The 23,593-nt window shown below is 41.9% G+C and overlaps 1 long non-coding RNA gene across 1 annotated transcript in view; it reads left to right on the top strand.

Annotated features, from left to right (window-relative positions):
• Window positions 1-954: 954 nt before the first annotated feature.
• The window catches only part of LOC126249811 (uncharacterized), a 34,073-nt gene continuing 11,434 nt past the window's right edge, over window positions 955-23,593 (top strand). Inside the window, exon 1 of the long non-coding RNA XR_007545668.1 lies at window positions 955-1,338. This is a non-coding gene — a long non-coding RNA (uncharacterized LOC126249811). The remainder of the gene's footprint in view (window positions 1,339-23,593) is intronic.

The raw sequence follows: 23,593 nt of genomic DNA, 5'->3' as shown, positions 1-23,593 counted from the left end.
ATTTCCAGGAGTGTATATGACAGTTGGAATAAACTGTTTAACATGGATGACCTCCAATTGTAGAGTAGAGATATAGAATACATTTATATGGCATATCAAAAACCTAGGCGTGAACAAAGTTTTCGGTAACCACCTCACGGATTTTATAACATGCCCAGACTTGCGACTATGAGAAACTTTTACGTCCTCTTTGGCTAAAGAACATGGTATTATCGGGCTGGAAGCTACAATACACAGCTACAGAACGGACCTCCACAAGACTGTTTAAGTGTTTCAAACCTCTAAAAAACAGTATTTTCAACGTGCTCTGCTGTACTCTGTGCCAATCGCATCCATGTGGTGTCAGCTAACGAATAATTAGAGAACAGCTGTTGTGTGGTGTTTAATAACGTTCTGCGGTTTGTCTACTGGTGTAATAAGAGTACCTGAAAACTGATTGGTGTCCAAATAATGCTTCCATACTCTCAAGACTGAGGAAAGCTAATGAAATATGTTCTGTTGGTGTACCATTTTAATTACTTGGAAACTACGTGATCATTCTTAACACAAGCTACAATAAAGATAATATACCGTAAGTATTATACAGAAATGTTATATTAAAGCTGGAGGAACATATTACTCATAACTCATGGCACTGTTTGCCACAGTACCGTCAGATACAGATATTTCCAAATTGGAGTAATTTGCCTCAGATAATGTTGTGCCACAAGTCTTAAGACGACGAATCACTGTATTAGATAAACTTAAACAATTTCCCATCCAATAAATTACTATTTTAAGTGCAGTTAATATCTTATGTGTACGAAAAAGAAAACTAGAAATAGAAGAGGTTATGGTATCGTTAAGTATCGAATGCAGCGCAAGAAGTATCGACTACAAGAGAGATACTGCACAGCAAAGCAGTATCAAGAGGCGCCAATGGAATGCTAGGAAGAAGCAGTGCCTCCCGTAGTTCCGAGGCGCCACTATCTTGCTACTGTCCTGAAATAGCGTCATCCGAGACCAGGAATGCAATTCTGTTCGAGGTCGGATCATGCCCACTTCCAGGAAGTTCCTGTCGGAGTAACGTAATTGTGCTTCCTTCTCGCCGTGACGCAGCCTCTGTCAAACAGCAGAGAGTGAAGAGACTTCCATCTCTTGTGAAAAGTGCCTTTGTGCAAACGCTATCACTATTGTGTTAACAAGTATCTACGAACTTGCGTTTTCTAGTGACTGTAGTGAAGCCACAATGCGGCCATTCTGAACTTGTATCACATCAACACTCAGTAATCGTGGCTCATTTAGTGCGTTCTGATCCACAAGCCCATGTGTGCAGTTTCATAGCTACAGCCGAGTCTGGTGAGGAAAGATAAGTTTTGTTGTGATTAATAAAGTAGTACTTATTCAGAGTGTTCTAACTGACTGCATTATTACTAACCACCTCAGTACTCAAGAAGTAAGACACAACAAATAAAGTGAGATCAAGGATGAAACTCGTGATTATCTCACTGTTTGTGTAACTAACCCTCTCTTACACCAGTGCTATTTTCCTGTTTGTGTGTGTAGTTATTTGAGTGTTCACGATGTCTCTTCTGGATGTGTCTTTACTGCAAGCTATACAGCTGCAGGAACGAAGGGCTGAACAATTATTACAAGCGTTGCAAGAAACTGTGGCAGCTCTGTGACCGCCACCCCAGCCTCTTCAATTGGAAATAACTCAATAAACGGTTCAAGCACTAAATTCAGAGAGTTCCTGGTTCAAAGCAAAGACTGGTCTGATTACAATGCGCAGTTGACAGCGCATTTCAATGCCTATGGCATAACAGGTAACCAGTGCAGTTACCATTTTCTCTCTACCGTAGTATCAGATGTATTACAGCTGGTAGTAAAACTGTTTCCAGATCGCCAACCTCATGAGGTTCGCTATGATGAGTTTGTTGACAAACTGTCAAATCATTTTAAATCACAAGTGCATGTAGCAGCTGCTCATTGTAAGTTTTTCACATTAAATCAGCAGGCAGATCAGTCCTGCCAACAATGGGTAACAGAGCTTCGTGGCCTTATTAGAAACGTCACTTTCGGTGTTCATATGGGTTAAGTTACAGTAACATTATGATGAGAGATGTGATTACTCAGAATGTGTCTCATTGCTGTATTCTTGCTGCCATCCACACCCTGACCTCAGTACAATATTATCAATTATTGAGTCACACGACATTGTTGTTGTAACTGAGCATGATTTTCAAGCACCTGCAGTGTGTGTTGTGAAGAGTAAGACAGTTCAGGAGCCAACATCCTCCCTCCCTCGATCAGGTCAGACGTCGCCCAATGTCCAAATCATGTGTCAACTAGTCGCACATTCAGGCGGTAATGCAGCCTGCACAGTCATGGAAGTTGTGTCCATGTTGCTTTCAAACAAACAACAGGTCACTCTACCTGTTCCACAAAGCCAACTGTTTCACATGTGGCAAACAAGGCTAGATACAGGCGGTATGTTTATGTATAGAGGGGGTTAGGTAGCATTCACGTTTTTTCTCAGACAGTGATTCTAATGAGATTTATGTTTTGTCTGCTGTGCAATGACAGACAGATCCTGTTGTTGTTTCGTCAGATTGCCAGCAGCTACCAATTGGTAATCCAGTAAGTTGTATGTTCAGTTGCATGCGTTCAACAAGTGTGTTAATTTCCATTTAGATACTGGTGCTACTGTTATGCTGCTCAACCTTGATGCATATGAATGGTTAAGTAGCCCATGGCTTCAGCAACCATGTAACGCATTGTCAGCATACAGTGGACAAGCTATTCTAGTGCTTGCAGTGTGCAGTTTAACTGCAGCGTTCTGTGGAACTAATAAAACAATGTTATTTTATATGTTGTGCTCTCGTGAGTCTACTAACATTCTTGGCATGGATAATTTAGACTTACTCAGATTGTCAGTTCATGGGAAGATGTTACAAATTAATTCATCTGTGTTTCTGGTTAGGTCAGGTAACAGAGGATGTAGGTGCTTTATGCAAGGATTTCACAAAGGAGGATGCCATGGTTGTAGTGGGTGGTCCGGGAAATAGCATTGACAGAGACTCTGAATATTCCATAGAGAGTGACCTGGTGAAGATAGCATCAGCAACGAAGCATACGAGTGTGGGATTTGTGTCTGTGTTGAGACGCCATGATCGGTCTCATTTGAACTCTTCCATCAGGAGGGTGAACTTGGAGTTGGAGTGGCTGCTTAGGATGGATATGGGGTCCCATATTGGTTTGATTCCTGTGGATGCTATCGATAGGTGGGACTACATTAGGCATGGCCTTCACCACAATAGGAAAGGGAAGGGAAAACTGTCTGGGTTGATTGCAGAAAACTTAAGGGGGGGCACTGGCACAAGTGGTAAAATACCAGTGGTTACAGGTGTAAGAGGGATGCCTTTTTTAGGATAAGGAAGGGGGAAAGAAAACGAGTTTTAAGAGAGATTGGCAGACACACTCAGTTTGAGAAAACAGATGAACAGGAGTCAGATTTTATCATACAGCCTCCATTTGAACAGTGTTTACCAGAGAGTAATCAGAAACTGCCAGTTCATCTTTGCCAAAGCAGTTACAATCCCATTAGTATGCAGTATCAGTTATCCTTATTACACCAGAACATTCTGGGACTTAGACATAAGGTTGATGAACTACTCATTTGAATCGATGAAATGAATTCATCTAACCAAATTGACATAATCTGCCTCTATGAACATCAAGTGACAACTGATATAGATATGTTAGACATTTCAGGATTTAAGCTAGCTTCCTACTTCTGCAGAGTAGATATGGATGGAGGAGGAGTTGCCACATTTATCAAAAACTGCCATAAATTCAAGAACATTGACATTAATAAATTCGGTTTAGAGCAGCATCTAGAAGCATGTGCCACAGAAGTAGAGTTCCATAACAGATCCTATATAATAATAACTATTTACTGAGCACCTGCAGGAAATTATAATCTATTTTTAGATCATCTAGAAGCTCTTTTGGGTTATTTAACAGGAAGAAACAAAGAAATTTTGGTTGCTGGTGACTTTAATACAGATTTTCTAATGCAATCTTCCAGTAAACATTCACTGCAGTTAGTAATGTTGTCTTTCAATCTAACTCACACTGTAAACTTTCCAACTAGGATCACTAAATGCTCAAGGACAGCCATTGATAACATTTTTATAGACAAATCAAAGGAACAAAATCAGATCATAAAACCTGTTAGAAATGGACTACAGATCACGACATGCAGCTCCTTGTTTTAGATGTAAATTCTAAGCAGATCATCAAGACTGCTAAATCTGAGTACAGGAGAGTAGTCAATCAACCAGAAATGGAGTGTTTTAGAAAACTGCTCAAAGATATGAACTGGAAAGATGTTTATAGTGCTCATGACATGAATGAAAAATATAACACATTCATGAACAATGTCAGTACCATGTTTGAAAACTGTTTTCCTCTAAAAGTTACTCAAATTAAACAGAAGTCTATAATAAAACCATGGATTACACAAGGAATAATGATTTCCTGTAAGACAAAAAGGAAAATGTATATGTCAACCAAGAATAGCTCCAATGCTGATGATTTAGCTAAATACAAGGAATACTGTAAAACATTAAAAAAAGTAATTCAGACGTCTAAACAAATGCACTACGAGAAGAAGATAGCAATGTCAGGGAACAAAATAAAAACAATATGGGATATAGTGAAAGAGCAGACTGGTAGAACCAGAAAGGAACGTGGAGCAAATACCACTAAGGGTAGATGACACATTAGTAACTGATGGGCATAGTGTGGCAAATGTATTTAACAAGTACTTTATATCCGTTACTGATAGAATGGGACTTTCAGGATCAGTAAATAATGCCCTTGAATATCTGAAACTAGCCTTCACAAATAGCTTCAAGTACATGAATATATCACTCACTTCACCGAAAGAAATAACTTCCATAATAAAATCTTTAAAAACAAAGCATTCTAGTGGGTACGATGAAATATCAACAAAGTTAATTAAGGCATGTTCTTGTGAGTTTAGTACAATTCTAAGTTACTTGTGTAACCAGTCAATTATAACTGGGACATTTCCTGACTGGCTAAAATATGCAGATGTTAAGCCTCTATTCAAGAAAGGGGATAAAGAGATACCATCAAACTACAGACCGATATCACTTTTGCCAGCATTCTCAAAAATTTTAGAAAAAGTAATGTACAGGCAGCTTCTCAACCATCTGACCACAAACAACAAATTATCAAGAACACAGTTTGGATTTCTGAAGGGTTCTGACATCGAGAAGGCTATTTACACCTACAGTGAAAATGTACTTAATTCATTAAATAACAAATTACAAGCAGCAGGTATTTTCTGTGATTTGTCAAAGGCATTTGATTGTGTGAACCACATCATCCTTTTAAGTAAATTAGAATTCTATGGTGTCACGGGCAGTGCTGCAAAATGGTTCAAGTCATACCTCACTAACAGGAAACAAAGGGTGTCAGTGCAAGGGACTAGTGAATTAAGTCATCAATCATCACCAGAATGGGAAGAAATTACATGTGGTGTCCCACAAGGATCCATCTTAGGGCCATTGCTTTTTCTTGTGTACATTAATGATCTCTCATCAGTTACACTGCCAGAAGCAGAGTTCGTTTTGTTTGCAGATGACACAAGTATTGCAATAAATAGTATGTCAAGTGTAGTTCTAGAAAGATCTGCTAATGATATTTTCATGGATATTAATAAATGGTTTAAAGCCAACTCACTGCTCACTGACATTAAACTTCGAAAAGACTCACTACATGCAGTTCAGAACCTGTAAGAGGTTTCCACCCAGCATATGCATAAAATACGAAGAAGAGCAGATAGAAGAGGTTGACAGTCTTAAATTCCTGGGATTACAACTTGATAATAAATTCAGTTGGGAAGAGCACACCACAGAACTGCAGAAACGCCTTAACAAATCTGTATTTGCAATTCGAGTGTTAGCAGACATAGGCGACATAAAAATGAAAAAGCTTGCATACTTTGCCTACTTTCATTCCATAATGTCATATGGTATAATATTTTGGGGTAACTCTTCAAGTGAAACAAAAGTTTTCAAAATTCACAAAGCGTGTAATAGGTATTATTTGTGGAGTAAATTCACGGACGTCCTGTAGAAACCTCTTCAAAGAACTGGGTATACTAACTACTGCCTCTCAGTATATTTACTCATTAATGAAATTTGTCCTAAGTAATATATCTCTTTTTCAAACAAACAGCTCAGTTCATACATACAATACCAGAAACAAAAATGATCTGCACAAGGACTTAAAAGCACTTACTTTAGTTCAAAAAGGGGTCCACTACTCAGGAACACCCATCTTCAATAATTTGCCAGTAAACATAAAAAATTTAGTTACAAATAAAGATCAGTTTAAAAGGAGCCTGAAAGACTTACTAGTGGCCAACTCCTTCTACTCCATTGACGAATTTTTTAATAGAAACAAATGATGTATTGTATATATTCATACTATTAGTATTGTTATTTCAGCTTTAAAAAAAATTGACATGTTCCACATCTACGAGGATCTCCTCAGCATGGATCTATGGACCGAAAACTAATCTAATCTGGCCAATATTAGTGCATTATGTGACAAGTAAAGTTCACTGTTACATGGCAGTTTGGGCAAGACCCAAGGTTTCGAAGCCCATGTAACACTGAAAGACAATGCGCAGCCCAAGTTTTTTTGCTCTCGTCCAGCCCCTTATGCATCATGGCAACAGATTGCCACAGAGTTGCAGTGGTTGTAAGACAGTGATGTCATCAAACCAGTGTCAGCCAGCCAATGGATATCGCTCTTGGTGGTCCTTTCTAACCCGTCCAGCAGGTTGGCACTCTGTGTGGACTTTAAATCAACGGTCAACCCACAGGCTGTTGTTGATTCTTTTCCATTGCCCTGTCTGGAGGATTTGATGAGCAAATTAGGTCAGGATGATACCTTTTCAAACACTGATCTCCAGGAGGCCTACCTGCAACTTCCTTTAGCTGAAGAGTCAAAGGAGGTTTTTGTGATCGACACACACAAGGTATTATTCCAGTTTATGTGGTTAACATTCAGTAGCGCTTGCACACCAGCTATTTTCAAAGATACCTGGAGCAACTGACGTCAAAAGTACCTTCTTGCTCTAACTATTTAGATGATGTAGTTGTCTCTGGTCATACACCAGCAGAACACTTACAAAATTTAGGACATTGTTCCAAGTGTTGTCCAAAGTGCAACTGATGTGCAACCATTCTAAGTGTTCCTTCTTTCTCACTGAAACTGAGTGTCTTGGCCACATGATTGATGTGCATGATATCCATCCATCACAGTCGCACTTTGCGACCATTCTCAACATGCCTGCTCCAACCAATGTACCGGCATTCCATTTGTATGGTCGGCCGAATGTCAAACCACTTTCCAGCAGGTGGAAGGTGCACTACTAAGTGATAGCTGTTTAGTCCACATGAACTACAGCAAGCCTGTCATTCTTGCAGTAGATGCTTCATCTTATGACATTGGTGTGGTGGTGTCCCATGACAGGCCAACTGTGTTTGCATCAAACACATTGACCCATGCCCAACACAACTACAGTGAACTTGGAAATGAGGCTTTGGCTGTCATTTACAGGGGCAATCACTTCCATCACTACCTGTATGGCCACCACTTGTCTGTAGTTAAGGATCACAGATGACTGACGGCTCTGTTCGGGACATCCCAACTTGTCCCACCACGTACAGCACAGAATTTACATATTGTATGCTCGAAAGACCATCTCGTGCATACAGACAGCAGCTCCTTTCATCGCTGAAGACCGTGGCGCACCATTCCAACTTTGAAGTGATTCTCTGTCGGCACAAGTCGAGCTGTGAACGTCGATGCTGTGGTATGAATGGAAGATGGGCTAGAGTAGTGCGAGTCCATAGTTCCACTGCTAATAACTGGTTTGCAACAATTCATGTTGACACATCTGGGATCACAACTTCTCTTATCTGCACTGTGGTATCTGTATGATCTGGCGCTGCCACCAGTAAAACACGACGATCCTGGCAGGCGTCTGTGCTGCGTGGACATCCAGAACCTCGTCCATGGGTGTGAGAATGATCATGTGACCACTGTTACGAGCATTGTTGCATAACTGATGCAGCACATTCGACTTGTGTGTCAGTTCTCCAAAAGGACCATACTGCCACCAGGATGGCCACAATTTGTCCCCTTTCAAACTCTCTCAGTTGTCTGTATAAAGTACAAATGTGTCTCCATGGTATGGTTGCCTGTTTGCCCCAGACTGAGCATTCTGGCTGTGAACATTCCTTATCAAAGGGTAGACACAGATGACGCTCTGGTAGCTATGCCAATAATCTACCTGTTGCTGGACGATACTGAAACCATTATCTGTATATCTACTATCCCCTAGTGGCATATGCCATCATTAGATCAAAATAGATGTCATCTTTCCAGGTGTGCTAATTTTTTTCCATCAGTGTAGTAGATAAGCTGGTTGTTTGGCACATTCCACATAGAGATACACATTTGCAATTTGTCAACGATGGCTAAAGACATGGTCTACACGAATACCGTCCATACTGCAACACTGTGTGATAGATCAAGCTGTGTCAGACAATGGTGGCACTCTGATGCGAGTGGGTGAACAGCCAGTGAGCGTTGTTGTTGTCCCAGGTTTCACTGTTTAACAATTAGCACAGTCCTACAAATATATTTTTTATAAATGCCACAACAGTAACCGATCGCTTATATTTGTGTATTCAGTTACTCATTTCGACCATTTTGATCATCTTCAGATTGAGCTCAATAAATAAATGAGCGTATTTTGTAAAAAAAAAGTGCTTAAAGGTAGGGTATCAACTGTAACAAGCAGTATCGTAGTATACATAGACTGGAAAGTTAGCAAACATAATTGTCCTTCTGAAGTTCACAGAGAAAGCAATTAAAATACACTGCACATCCGAATGAAAGGGTCACTTTTGTGAAACCCTGTAATTGTCTCCCTTTATAACGCATATGTTTTTAATTTAGCTCATAGGTGCCTACAGCCTTCCTCTGTAATGGTGCAAAACCATGGCGCCCTGAGACCTCACTTTCAGGGATGGTGATGCTTCAAAGAGCAAGGTGTCGACACACGTGAAATAAGTCCACAGCTCGGAAGTTCATGTGAGCTATAAGGTGGGTTAATATGTCACATTTGCACCAGCCTTCACCGCAATTCTGTCCAACGCCACCGTGTCGTACGATGAGAGGGTCATCACAGCCATTCATACCCATGCTTCACCACTTCTTCTGATGTCTCCGCATTGGACACTGCTGCGCATGGTAGCCACTCGGTCTCAGGCGCCTTGCCATGGTTCGCACAGTTTCCCCCACCGTTGTGGGGCTGCATCCCCATTGAATGAATCCACACCACTTGGGAGTACCGTGCGACCACAATTTTTGCTCTCCCATTCTTGTGTATAGGTTGTAGCCACTAGAAACCATTTACGACTAGTCAACTATGTCTGAACATGATCCTAGGGTACTAGTGCTTTTTCAGCCCTCCTGTTTTCCGCTTTCCTGTGTTGTGATTACTGTGGAGTGCAACGTTAACATGAGCATTAATAAAACGGTGAAGGGTCCCATTAAGACCCCCCAGTTCAGCAACAACCTCATTGCCACAACTTGGGCTGGCTGCTGTGACCGAGTCGTTCTAGGCGCTTCAGTCCGGAACTGTGCTGATACTACGGTTACAGGTTCGAATTGTGCCTCAGGTATGGATGTGCGTAATGTCTTTAGGTTAGTTACGTTGAAGTAGTTCTACGTCTAGGGGACTGATGACATCAGATGTTAAGTCCCATAGTGCTTTGAGCCATTTGAACCATTTTTTGAGCCACAACTTGTTGAGCAAGCTACAAATGTATCTCTCAGAAATTTTGATATGTATTCAGCCTAGCAGCTGCTGCAGCACCTGATGGTTGAGGAATCCCATAGACACCCCTTGCCTATGCACGTATTGTGAAGGTACTGTATTTTGATGTAACACACAAGTACTTTCCTCTTGTGTATTTATACAACAAAGAAAGCACAACAGTTATAAGGGCTTGATTCATAAGTCACTCGTGAATAGCTGACCGCTAGCAGATAAGAAACTCGTTCCTGGAGACACAATGCTATGAGAACTATATCTACATCTACACAGGTACTCCACACGCTACCGTATGGAGCGTGGCGGAAAATATCCTCTACCACTACTAGCCATTTCTTTCCTGTTCCATTCACAAACAGAGCGATGGAAAAACGTCTGTCTATATACCTGCATATGAGCAATAATTTCTCTTATGTTATGTTTGTGGTTCTTACGCACAGTGTACGTTGGCGACAGTAGAACTGTTTGGTAGTCAGCTTCAAATGCCAGTTCTCTAAATTTTCTCAGTAGCGTTCCTTGGAAAGAACTTTGTGTTCCCTCCAGAGATTCCCATTTGAGTTCCCAAAGCATCTCCATAACACTTATATGTTGTTTAGACCTACTGATAACAAATCCAGCAGCCTGCATCTGAATTACTTTGATGTCCTTCAATTCGACCTGGTACAGATCCCAAACACTACAGCAGCATTCAAGAATAGGTGGCACCAGCGTCCTCTATGCAGTCTCCTTTATAGATGAACCACACTTCCCTAAAATTCTCCCCATAAACCGTAGTCGACCATTTGCCTTCTCTACCACAGTCCTCATACACTAACTCCATTTCATATTGCTTTGCAACATTACGCCCAAGTATTTGAGCGACTGAAGTATGTCAAGCAGTACACTATTAATGCTGTATCTGAGCATTACACAATTGTTTTTCCTATTCATCCGCATTAACTTACATTTTTCCACATTTAGAGCTATCTGCCATTCATCACACCAACTAGATACTTGATCTAAATCTTCTTGTATCTGCCTACAGTCACTCAACTTTGACACCTTACCGCAGATTGCTACCCATCCTGTTCGACAAATCATTTATATATATACCAAACAACAGCGCTCCTATCACACTACCCTGGGACACTCCTGATAATACCTTTGTCTTTGATGAACATTCGCCATTGAGGACAATATACTGGGTTCTGTTACTTAAAAATCCATCCAGCGAGCCACTCATATATCTGTGGAATTATTCCATATTCTCGTACCTTCGTTAACAGCCTGGCAATGGAGCACCATGTCAAATGGTTTCTGGATATCTTGAAATATCAAATCTGCCCGTTGCTCTTCATCCATATTTTGCAGAATATCATGTGAGAAAAGGGTAAGCTGAGTTAAGCAAAAGTGATGCTTTCTAAAACGATGCTGATTCATGGACATACGCTTCTCAGTTTCAAGAAAATTAACATATTCGGACTGAGAATATATTCACCGATTCTGCAGCAAACAGAAGTTAGGTATGTTGGTCTGCAATTTTGCGGGTCGGTTCTTTTACCCCTCTTATATACAGGACTTATCTGCACTTTCTTCCAGTCCGTTAGGAACCTGTGCTGGGTGACAGATTTGCGATCAATGCAAGCTACGTAAGGGGCTAATGCCGTAGAGAACTCTTTGTAAAATCGAATTGGGATCCCATCCAGACCTAGTGACTTACTAGCTTTCATATATTTCAGTTGTTCCTCTGTGCCAGGGATGCTTATTACTATGTTGTCCATACGGGAGTCTCTCCGATAGTCAACTGACGGTATGTTTGTACAATTCTTCTGCGTGAACGATTTCCTGAACGACAAATTTAAGGGGAGGATGAATGGCCCATCCTGCTAATGTTAAATTTGCTAACTCCATGACCCATTTTCTCAAGAACTTCTTAATGCAACATTATGAAAATTTTGTGGGTTACTTATACATGCTTAGAGTACATACTCCTCTAGTTTGATTGAAATATGTGTTACATAAGTTAAGACAGAAGTTTTTCTCTGTTTTATATTTTTATTACAATTTTCTACATATTTCTGTGCATTATGCCAGAAATGTGCAAGTTATCTCTAACATTCTAGAGGTATATTACAACAAAGGTATTACAAATTGACTCTAAAAAACTGAAGAGTCTATCTTTTACAGCTACTGAGAATACGGGTCATTTGTCTTAGCAAAATTTATTTTTCAGAAATTGCAATTGAAAATTATTTTTAAATAAAACTCACTTTTAAATAAAATCAACAGCTAAAATGTACCAACACTGTAGTCTTTATCTTCATCTACATTGGCAGAATGCATCCTCTGCCTCCTGTTCAAAGATCTTGCCTCCTTGGACACATTTTGGACTAGTAGCTCAACGTTCTTGACTCGCTACTTGTCCAGTTCCTCAAGTATGTCTTGCGTATTCCAACCAGTCTTCACTCCCAATTCCTCTAAGACTTTTAGTCTACCAGCATTACCATAATTAAATGTGATAACAGCATCAAACACACCAAGTGTCAATGTATGGTACCCCACAAATATATTTTTAGGTACTCTTTTCCACACTACATTGTTGAATGACTCATTCAAATTTTGTGTTTTCCCTGTTAGACATTTCTTCAATACATCTGGATTTGCCAAATCTCAATAAACTGGCTTTATAGCCAACATGATAGCCTCAGGTAAAGAGTTCTTGTGGGTAAACTTACCTAAAGTTCCAGCTGCTTCAGCTTTTTATATTTACACCACTCACCTGAGCGATAGTTGTGGATCGGATTGTCATCCGTTGATATTTTATGGAAAAAGGTTGCCCACACAGCTTTTTTCATACCATCTGGGTTATTCTGGTTGCTTCTTACGGCTTTACCATAGTACTCCGATAGCTGATTGATGGTTTTGACAAGTAGACGACCCCGAACAGTCTTGCCATCAGACAGCGGCGTCTTCAAAAACTCCTGTTTCCTCCATCAAAGTCGTGTGCCCATTCTTTTTTGTACATGGTTGAACCTCTTCAACTTTTCTGGTATCTTTTTGCCGTAAGGTCTGCTATCAAAAACAGATTTGAATGAGCTACAGTCACCATCTCCAATGAACTGCACATAGCGAACCCCTCGATTTTGTACAGAGCGATGAAAAATGTTTTCAGCTGAGGTACTCTCCTGTCCTCCACCAGAGCCTGTATAATTCTTGATGCACTTTCATTCATACTGCCTCTTTTCGTCTACATTTGACTTAGCAATATTGCATGCATGGCAATGTTTGCATAAAACTTCTACATCTAGGACCTTACCTTGTAACACCCCGCCCGTCACTTATCTGGTTTTGGTGTGTGTTCACCCCAGGTAATTGACTAACAGATCAACAGAGAGTGCAAAACTGCCGCAATGTCGGATAACGCAAAGAAAGTAATAAGGCCCTGTGACTTCTGATTGAACTGCGGTCGCAGTGTTGACATTAATTCAGAATTGATCCCTTTTCATTAAAAAGGGGTGCACATTGATGTTATATTCAGCTATTGAACACCAGATGCAAATGTTGAACATAAAATTAATTAAGAAAGTGACTTGGGATTTCAACTACTTGATTGAAAACAGATGCAGACGATTAGCACAGATTTATTTTAACTCATGACCTTCAATAATCACATTACATGACTCTCCTAACAGGCAGTGGTAATAAATTGCGTTTGTGTGGAGTAAAGCGCGATAAATCAAAAGTAATTCCTATGGACTGACCCAGGCATAATGCGAAGTGCGAGAAGAATTCTACAATACATGGCCCATGAAACCCTCGTGGAAACTTTGCTGACGTGATCCAACAAATTAATCAGTGGCCGGAGTGGGCGCAATATCACCGAATTCAGTGTAGCAGAGTGGCGTCGTTGTGTGGACGTCGGCCGACCTCGTGGTGCTGCAAGGCTGCTCTCGTCTATTCACTCCTAGCTATCTTGCTCAGTACATAGCTGAACCAAACCTTCCTATCTCCAAGCTCAGTCGTTCCATTTGCTAAGTCCTAAACTGCAGAGATGCTCACTATTTCTCAGGCAAGCTGAGTAAAGAACACCACGTCCACACTCTAGGCAAGCTGGGAAAGGAAGACCTCTACAGAGACTTCTCACAGTCAGCTCTTTGCCTCGGTTTCCCTTCCAGCAAAATCACTTACGCCAATTGCAGTGCAAGTCGCGTTAATTATGCATCGCTTCCCAGTGACGACCAATGCCTGCTCTGGGAAGTGAACAAATTCCCACAAAATTTCCCTTCCTCTCAACTTCTGCTATTTAGCTCCTCCCAGGCCACCCATCCAGGTTAGCGTCTGCACAACACCAATTTTTCCGGAATTCCGACTCCCAGGAGAGTACTTCAAATTCCTTGGTCCTACGTTCCCATCGGAGGCCGGCGTATTTCATTCTGTCGCTCTTGACCTGATTTGCTTCAGACTCTGCGGACCGTGAATTCAGCATGAAGTTGCTATAGTCACGAACACGCATATTTTGACCTCTGTTGACCGCTCCACCGTAGCTTTGCGCGGCTTTCTCACATGTTTCACAGAAAACAGGACGACGGACATTTATCAACAGGCGTACAAGTTCTCCGTCTGTTTCCCGGTACACCAGCGTGGAGTCGGGGTCAACCGCCCACTCGTTGTCACTCGTCTTAAGGCGGCTGGAGGCCGTGCCGCGTTACCGCTTTTCAGAGCCTGAGCCACCCTAAGCTGCCTATTGGCGCTTCCCTTCGCCGTACCCCAGCCGGCCACGGTCAACTCTAAATGCTTCCCTGGGGTAAACTAGCGTCTGGTAAGTCGACTCGTTTCCACAAAGTTTTCATGTCGTGTGAATTACTTTAAAACCATCACCAGACATTAATTATTTCAATACGTCCATACTATACCCTGTACAAGATGCATTGTGCCTTGTCAGTCATTTTGTTCAGCCCTACTGTTCGCTCAACGTGAGTTAGGCGATCTTTAATGACTTCATGTAAGGGGCATAGTTCTTGCCATCTTGCAACCTGTGTCAATACTTGTGACAGCTGCACAGGAGTTTCTTCTGCCAAGTACCATCAAATGCAAATGTTATATCTTTAGGTGTTTCACTGTCTCTATTTTCCTCAACTGCCTCCTGTGTTGCGGTTTTCATTGATTCCTCTGCTACATTTTTCACTTTGTCAAGTAAAATGTCTGTGTTTTGATATACTTGTAGTGAGGTCTGGCAGATTCATTATACCGCATAATACTTTTGCAACAGTAGGCCCTTTTCCAATGCACCTGAGTCCATAAAAATACCTTATGTGCGTCTCAAATAATTCGTAATATTTGCACTTTTCTGACGTAAAAAATTGCTTCTGAAGTTTACAGTTTTCGCATGAAACTGTCAAGCTACAAACTAACTCATATCGCCTTGAGGCGTCTTCAGTGATGCTTATTTTTCCTCCACATAAACTACAACTTGCAAATTCACTGAACACAGAGCTGAGAATACTGAAATCTATAATGATGTTGATGTCTTTATCATTCTCATTTCTCGTATTTGAATACATTTCACCAAATGTCGCAAGTGGAATTTGAGGGTGTAGCAGTGGGTCGAGCTGTACCTGTATTGACTGAACTATCATTCCTAACCTCACTTGTAACCTCTGTAGTACCCATTTCCTCAGTTTCTTACTTTCTTGAAAACTCCTTTTCCTCTTGTCATTGTCAAATGTAATCATTATCTCACAGCATCAAGAGTTCACTAGCACGACAGCAAAAAGAACGAGGTACTCACAAACGTTACACCAACAATATCGCATGCACAACGCAAGCAACACCCCCAACTGTCATGCATGTCCTACCAACTCATGCAGCAAAGTTTCCACTACAAATTAAATCAAACCATAGCCTTCTAGACCTTATGGTTCTTGAGATATAAGGTTTTAGCTGACCAATGGTTTACGAAATCCTAAAAACGTCCTCTGCAACTAATTAGATTAAATTCTATTAAAAATACTTCCAGTCGAACAAATTTAATAAACAGCACACCAAATTAATCAGCAAATTCCAAATAATATTTCTGCATCAAAAACAAAAAAATAATAAATTTTCGACAAAATGACCATTTATACTCTGACCTTAAAACTTCTGCTATTGTTTTGCGGTCTTCAACTGCCACACCAGGCTGGTCAACAAGGGACTGAATGGAAACCTTAGACCCGCTTAGCAATTTTGAATAGGACCAGATTTTCTCGATTTCTCTGCTAAGTTATGACTGTGGTATTTGTTCTATGCTTCACACATAGATCTTTTCACAGATGCATGGATCTCTATTAATCTTTGCTTGTCATCATTTGCATATTTTCTTTTGAGCCGAGAGTGCAACAGCCTCTGCTTTCTCAGCATCTTCCGATTCTCGTCATTAAACGATGGTGGGACTTTTCCATCCTTCATCCTCTTACTAGGCACCATACTAGTAATTCTCCAGACCAAGTTTTATAGTCTGCTTACACTTTTCCCATAATCCCTCTACGTCCAGCTTACTTGAACTAAGTGACGTCAATTCACTCTCTCAATGAGATGCTAACAACTGCTTATCTGCTCTGTCTAGCAGAAACACTTTCTTTACTTATTTATTATCTTTCATAACCATAGTTGTTAAAATGATATCATGACCGCTAATCCCCATTTCTAGACTGACATTGTCGATTAAGTCTGGTCTGTTTGCAGCTACAAGATTTAAAATATTTTCACTGTATGTGGGCTCAAGACATTTTTCAGAAAACATGTTCAAAAGTATTTTGAACGACTGTCTGTCTGCACACTCCACAATGAATTCATAGACATCCACTTTATACTTGTGGTATGTTAATGTCTCCTCCAGCTAGTATTGCATGATCTGGGTATTTCCACACAACTGACCATAGATTCTCTTTGAATGACTGTAGAACTGTCACAGTGGAACAACTAACTTGGTTTCACCTAGACCTGTTATATGTGACTAGATAACTACACTATCACACTGCACTTCACCTCAAATGAAAAAAATTTTTGACAATGCTACCCCTCCTATGGCCTCTAATCTGTCTTTCCGATATACATTCCATGACACCCTAAATATCTCAGAACTTTCTGCTTTGGGTTTCAGCCAGTTCTTGGATCCAAGAATGATTTGAGTGCGAGAACTTTCCTGGAGGGCAGTAATTTCGGGCACTTTGTTATGAGTGATATTTGTTTACTGATAAAGTTTTGACTGTCAAGGTGTCTTTATTCTGAATGCCACTGACATCTCTTGCTGTGTATCAACTGATGCGTCTTCTACAGAGCATCTCAAACTAATGTCTAGACTAAAAAACCCTCATTTGCACTTCACAAGTATGTTTCTACTTGAGTGACTCCTTGCTTTGTGTAGTGCACCGCTGGTATATCTAGGGGAGTCCTACAAATCCCAACCCAATAACGCAAGTCTAGAAATTTGCAACAAAGACTGTCACAGAGTCAATGAAGCCTTTGGTTGAGATCCTCCACTCAGCTCAGGACCAAAGGATCCTGATAAACTCTGGATACAATGCAGCAAATTGTGAGCTCTGGTTGCACCCCACACATGGGGCCAGCAGTCTCCTCCAGCTCTGCCAGCCACCTGCATGAACTGAGGATGGTCTCAGGACCCATTCGACAGGCGTCATTGGTGCCAGCGTGAGACACAACTTGCAGATGGCTTCGCCCTGCATGCTCAATAGGCACAGGTATGGCAGCCTCCACATCGCACATGAGACAGGGTGAAGGCACATTGTTTTTCTTTTCAGCACAGAATGCTATCTGCCTAAGGGGTTCCATCAAACACTGAATGTTGGAGCTCCCGATAACTAGTAAACCCCTCCCCCCATGAGTAGTAGACCTAGACCGATGTGGCCCCACATTCTATTGTTGCCAAATTTATTCAATATGGCGGCGATGACGCCATAGAAGATGGCGTCTTGTAGACTTGGCAACAGTGCTTTATGTCATCAAAGATGGCAGATTTGGGCGGGAAGTTTGAATTTTGGCGGGAAGAAGGTCAATTGGGCTACCTCCACTAACATAACCTTCCAGAAAAAAATTGGAGGGAAATTCAAATTCCAGTAGGAGAATGCATCACACCACGAAAATGGCGGGAAAATAGACCAATTGGGCTACCTCCACTAATCTTACCCCCTCTCCAAGAAAAATGGCGGCAAGTTCAAATTCCAACAGGATAATGCACCACACCGCTCTTATCTCTACTAAGCAAAGAAAATCGCAGGAAAGTAGCTCCACTAACCTAAGTCACTCAACAGCCACCTCTTCCTACGAACTGGCACCAGCTTTTAATTTTTGCGGTAAACAAAATTCTACTAAGCTAACAAAATGGCATGAAAGAAAACACACTTTACTAATCTCAGACTGCCACCACCTCCTAAGGATTCGTGGGAATGTATGATAGTTAACTTTACCAAGTTCTAGATGACTGAACAATGAACTAAGTATGTACTTGGCTGTTTTCGTGATCAAGTGTAACTTTGAGAAGATGGTGCGTCTGTGGTGGAGCGTTATTACTTCCATGTAAATTGTTTGGTCGACTGCTTCTGCACATTTGATGCCTTTATTTAGTTGAGGGAATATGGATTGTGGTGTGTAGGACACACGTTTGCCTGTTCTCTAGACATGGGAAAGACTGTAGTTGGTTTGTAAACAATATTGATCATATGGAATCTGTTAGATCACCGACTTCGTTATTCGAGAGTGCGAATATCAGTTTACTCTACTTGTTTCTAGTTAGTCAGTGGTTTACAGCATGCTGCGCCTCGCTCAAGTTTGTTGTTTGTGGAGAAATAATTTACAGTCTATATCTTACTCACTATGTTGTGTTAGCGATCGGGTGGCTAGTGCTGTGTGCTTGATATCGAGAAGTATGACGAAAATTGTATAATATTATGGCGAAAATATAGGTGTTCTTGTAATCCACTAGTCTGGAGATGACTGTAGAAATGCGAGCAAGAAAGCGGAAAGAGTAGAGCGTTTATGCCGAGGAGAAAAGAACATGTCTTTGAACATCAGTTCTGAAAGTGACTTCGGTTCATTGATGTAAAGGGGGTGATTTGGTTTGGTTGGGGATGTGAATTGCATGTTTACTAGATCGAGACAGTACTCGGTGATATATTCCCTGGATGGAGATTGGTTTGACGCTCCAATATTCTTGCTAGTATAATATGTATTTGATGACTTGTAGACAAATTTCCCAGGTTTAGTTGTCAGTGCAAAATGGTGATCAGTGTAAAATAGTTTATTGCCATTGAGTGTAGCGTCTGTAGAAAGAATGAACAGGTTGAGGGTGTATAGATTGAGCGAACTGTCTGTGCTATTTAGCAATCTTCGCAAAATAACCACTGGAAGTCCGAGTAAGAAAAGGCGAATGGGGCTTCGATACCTGCAGCATAAGTAATTCGAATGGTAAATTCGATCAGAGCAAATGAGAATACTCGATTGATTGTGGAGGGATTTAGGAGCGGTGAGAACATTTGCATATGTTGAGAGCAGGAAGGCTATCACGTTATGTCTGGGAAGAAGACTGGATGATGCGAGATTTTCGTAAACAGGTTCTGTTAGGATGAGAATTTCCGTGCATACAAGCTGAGGCATGACGAAAGTGGGCGTTAACTATTTCTGGGACACAATACAATTCCTGAGAGGTCGACTTGGCTCTTATTTTTTTTTTTTTACAAGGAGATGTGACATAAGGATAAGATTGGGTAGGTTGTTAGATGAGTTTGTAATTATGTGAGTCCACTTGGCGGTGTTGCGTCAGTTATGCTGGGGGCGGATACGTGTGGTTGAGCGCATGTGTCAACACGCTCTGTGCTGTTCTGCATTCAATGGTAAAGAAAAGTGGTGCCTGGAGATGCCTCGAATATGAGACTGTCGTGAACGCGCTTTGGAGTGCTATGACAGTATAACGGTGACTGTATAGAGGAATGCAACTTTCACCGGTGTTCAGTGGGGGTGGCTGGCGGGTGTGGCGGAGCGCTCGACCCTGGCTGGTCGCACCAGGAGCTGTGTCTACGTGAACACGTATTTGGATAGGAACTTCACAGGGATGGAGTATGAATGCGGCTGTCGCCACCTCATGTTTGCGGAAGCCGAGCAGGGACTTGTGCGCGGTTTGAGCGCTGTCAGACGTGTGACTTCGCGGGGGTGAGGGTGTGGTGGTGGGTGGTTGTGAGCATCTGTTGTGTTATTTTGCGAGCAGCCCTGTAGGCTGTGCCATGCATTATTTGGATAGTTTACAAGTACTGATCGTTTGGTTCAAATGGCTCTGAGCACTGTGGGACTTAACTTCTGAGGTCATCAGTCCTCTAGAACTTAGAACTACTTAAACCTAACTAACCTAAGGACATCACACATCCATGCCCGAGGCAGGATTCGAACCTGCGACCATAGCGGTCGCGCGGTTCCAGACTGTAGTGCCTAGAACCGTTCGGCCACTCTGTGTTTGTAGATATGTGTACTGCATTGTTTAGGAGCAGTTTGCAATTGTGTACTGAAATTAGGAGTTGTTTGCGTGTCTGCAGACTGTGTATTGTGACGCCAAGCACATTAGGGTGGATGTTTTTTATCAGTGTGATGGACATATTCGATCGCTAAAGAAAATGTTTGAAACTAAATAGAGTGAACTCCTTCTTTACTCCCCCCCCCAGCAGCCCAGAGCAGGCTGAGTCGTTTTCTCTCACGATCTCGATTTACGTCACGAACCGGACAACAGTGTTGTAGACCTCGTGGAGAACACACTGTTTACTGCCATCATGGATAACTGTGCTTTCGTCGTCAGCTGGTGTCACTGTGGTGTCCTCTGATGGCGAGGAAATATACTAAGACAGTTGGGGTCTGGAGCTTGTGAAGACCACACTAGGTGGTGCCATCTTAGATTACGGTACTTGCGTCACTACAGCATGCTCTAGTGGCATCGATATGAACTAAGTCAGTTGGGCTATGGACTCAGTGGCGAATACACTTGGTGGTGGTGTTGCCTCTAATTGTTTAAATAAAGGCTGATGTATGATTTCAACAGTTGACGATTAGCAAGCAGAGTCATTTACATGGATTATTATTTTGACAATTTAGGAGTTGTTTGGCTATATGGACGTGAATACTGTGCATTGTTTATGAGTGATATGCATGTCTGTAGGCTGTGCAATGTGCTATTTTTGACGGTTTGCAATTAGCAAGAGTGTGTGTAGAGCTTTATACATGAGTTATGTGGGAGTGGTTTGCAGGTCTGTATGCTGTGGGGCATGTTAGAGGGTGTGTTCTGTGATACATATACTCCATCCCTAAATAAATTGCTCACAAATCAATTAAGTACACCCCTTCCTCCCTCCATCAACCTAGTGCGGGCTGAGTCCTTTTACCACCCGCCCCTAGGAAGAGGTGGCATTCTGGCGACTTAGGCTAGTGGTGGTGACCTTCATGCACGTGTGTTCGCACAAGGTCTGGACTCCAGCTGGCAGCAGTGGGTGCCACCCTTACAACAGAACATGACGCATTTACCGTTATTCAAGATGGCTGTACACACTGTGTCCACCGTCATGAGGTCCAGGGTGTACTTCATATCTCCTGCATCAGAGGATACCACCATGACGTCCGCTTTCTCTCGTGCCGCCTCACTGGCCCGTGACCATCCGACCATTCACGTCACAGCCTAAGGTCAGCTGGTGTCAAAGTTGTTTGCTGGACAGTGGAATTCTGGCATTAAAGAAAGGTCACTTCCCCTTTCGCTACCAACCTAAGAAAAGAATCCAAACTCGGCGAGAGTTCCTAGGAAGAGCTGGCGGTCTGGTCCTTGAAAAGTAGTTGGAAGTAGGTAGTTGAACACCTTTTCATACCTATATGAAATTGTAAATTGAATTATTTAATATGATTAAAATTGAAATGGAATTAAGTACTTAGGTAATTGATAGTTTAGATCTGTGATGTGGGTGTTAGCATATTTACATAAGTCTATGTGCGGCGCGTGTATGGCGGTGGTGGCCGAAAGTGCATGACGTAAGTGGTCGGATGCCCATGATTTGGCGGCACAGTGCATGTCCGGTTATAATGTGATCGAGTGAGAGAGAGAGAGAGAGAGCAGACGTTCTTGTGTCAGTTGAATTAGGGAGAGCGTTCTTTGTCGAGCAATTCACGTGGTGGATCGGCGGTTGTGTGACACAAGGGCATATTCCACTGTCCAGCAAACAACTTTGACACCAGCGGTCCTAACGCTGTGACGTGAACTGTCAGACGGTCGCTGGCCGGTGAGGCGGCACGAGAGAAAGCGGACATCACGGTGGCATCCTCTTGTGCAGGAGATATGAAGTAGACTCTGGACCTCGTGATGGTGGACAGAGTAGGTGCAGCCATCTTGAATAACGGTACATGCGTCATGTTCTGATGTAAGGGTGGCACCCTCTGCTGGCAGCTGGAGTCCGGACCTTGTGCGAACACACGTGCATGATAGTGTTTAAATAATAATAAAGACAGGTAAGGTTTTCCCACCATTATTGTGCTGGAATTTGAACTTCCAGCCATATTTCCTGGGGAGGGGTTAGGTTAGTGGAGGTAGGCCAAGTGTACAATCTTAGACCATGTGGTGGATACACTGAGTGCAGCCATCTTGACTGACATCACGATCGGCTTCTTGGAGGACGTCACGGTGGTGTCTCTGGTGGCAAAAATATGTACTAAGTCAGTTGGAGTCCAGACCTCATAGTGAATACACTGTGTGTTGCCATCTTGGATTATGTCTCTGATTAGAGTGCCCTCTGGTGGTGGCAATGTGTACTAAATCAGTTGGAGTGCTGACCTTGTGGTGAACACAACTACATGGAATTGTTTTAATAAAGTCTTACGTCCAACTCCTTTTCCCACAAATCCTTACGAGGTGGTGGCAGTCTGGTGACTGAGGTTAGTAAAGTGTTTTCTTTCACGCCATTTTGTTAGAGATGCATAGAGATTGTTGTATTTAGTAGCAAATTTTATTCTTCGCTTTGTTGAAGTTAGATGCGGAGAGAAATTTGTGGTGTACTTGATGTTACGAAAATTAAATTGCCAATCAGAATCTAATAAAGTAGAAATCCCTCTTTATTTTCTCCAGCAAGCATGGCACTGAAATAAGTTAGGTCTAGTGGGAAAACCAAGTGAGGTGGCGCAGTGGTTAGCACACTGGACTCGCATTCGGGAGGACGATGGTTCAATCCCACATCTGGCCATCCTGATTTAGGTTTTCTGTGATTTCCCTAAATCGCTACAGGCAAATGCCGGGATGGTTCCTTTGAAAGGGCATGGCCGACTTCCTTCCCCGTCCTTCCCTGATCCGACGAAATGATGACCTCGCAGTTTGGTCTCTTTCCACAAAACAACCCAACCCAACCCTCTAGTGGGAAAAGGCTGGATTGGTGACCCTCCGGTTCTAACGTCTCGTTGGTTCATCCTGCAATTCCAACAACAGTTCAGTTACGAAAGATATTCCTTTATAACTTAGAAATCTATTAATTTTTTGCTGGAATTTTAATACATTTCCTTCCAATCATACTTGTATTTTACGTATAGCATATCTATCACAGCAGTGTAATTTTATTTAGCATTAGGTTTACAGACAACCTACTTCCGTCAGCTAATGAAGTCTCTGGCGCATCACTG

This window comes from Schistocerca nitens, chromosome 3, assembly GCF_023898315.1.
Source record: "Schistocerca nitens isolate TAMUIC-IGC-003100 chromosome 3, iqSchNite1.1, whole genome shotgun sequence".
Lineage (NCBI taxonomy): Eukaryota > Metazoa > Arthropoda > Insecta > Orthoptera > Acrididae > Schistocerca > Schistocerca nitens.
Note: the sequence above shows the minus strand (reverse complement) of the source record. Positions and strands in the feature narration are given on the sequence as shown.